The following is a 1247-nucleotide window of genomic DNA, read 5'->3' as shown; positions in this document are numbered from 1 at the left end:
TATAATAATGTTAGGGGAATGGTAGAATAACGTTAAAAGAACATTAGTATTACGTTATAGGAATGTCAAAATAATGTTAGGGGAATGTTACAATAATGTTAGAATAATGTTAGAATAACATTAGGGGAACGTTAAAATAACGTTAGAGTAATGTTAGTTTAAAGTTAGTGGAACGTTAGAACAATGTTAGAATAATGTTAGGGGAACGTTAAAATAATGTTGAGGGAATGTTAGATAACGTTAGGAGAATGTTAGAATTACGTTATAGAAACGATAGAATAAAGTTAGGGGAGCGTTAGAATAACGTTAAGGGAATGTTAGAGTAACGTTAGGAGAACGTTAGAATTACGTTATAGGTACATTAGAATAACGTTAGGGGAATGTTATAATAACGTTAGGGGAATGTTAAAATAATGTTAAGGGAATGTTATAATAACGTTAGGGGAATGTTAGAATAACGTTAGGGGAATGTTAGAATAACGTTAAGGGAACGTTAAAATAACATTAGAGGAACGTTAAAATAACGCTAGAATAATGTTAGAATAACATTAGAATAGCGTTAGAATGTTAAGGGAACGTTAAAATAACGTTAGGAAAATGTTAGAATTGTGTTATAGGAACGTTAGAATAATGTTAGGAGAATGTTAGAATTACGTTATAGGAACGTTAGAATAACATTAGGGAAACGTTAAAATAACATTAGAATAATGTTAGGGGAACGTTTGAAAAACGTTATAATAACGCTAGGAGAATGTTAGTATTACGTTATAGGTATGTTAAAATCACATTAGGGAAACGTTAAAATAACGTTAGAAGAACGTTCTACACACCAAAAACTAACATTGTATTTCCGTTTAGAAAACTTTCCTGGCTAACCAAAAACAAACCGTAAAAAAAAAAACTGTCTAGAAACCAGAAAGTAATGTTCTGGCAACCAAACATTTTTAGCTGGGCCACAGCAAAAAAAACAAAACATTCTCCTAATGTTAGTATTTGGTGCCTGTTTCTTTGTTTTTGTTTTTTTGAGAATTAAATAATAAAGTTCTGGGAACATTCTTTTTAGGTTTTCTTTTTGCAACCAAAAAATAACGTTCCCAGAATGTTGCAGTGTGGTCATCTTTCAATAACCTAAAAAAAACTTATATATAGCGTTTATTATAACGTTGATGATAAGCCTCCATACATCTAATTTCCAAACTTTAGGAGAACATTAGAAATACGCTATAGGAACGTTAGAATAACGTTAA

Source organism: Ctenopharyngodon idella, chromosome 7, assembly GCF_019924925.1.
Source record: "Ctenopharyngodon idella isolate HZGC_01 chromosome 7, HZGC01, whole genome shotgun sequence".
Lineage (NCBI taxonomy): Eukaryota > Metazoa > Chordata > Actinopteri > Cypriniformes > Xenocyprididae > Ctenopharyngodon > Ctenopharyngodon idella.
This window is presented reverse-complemented; position numbering follows the sequence as displayed.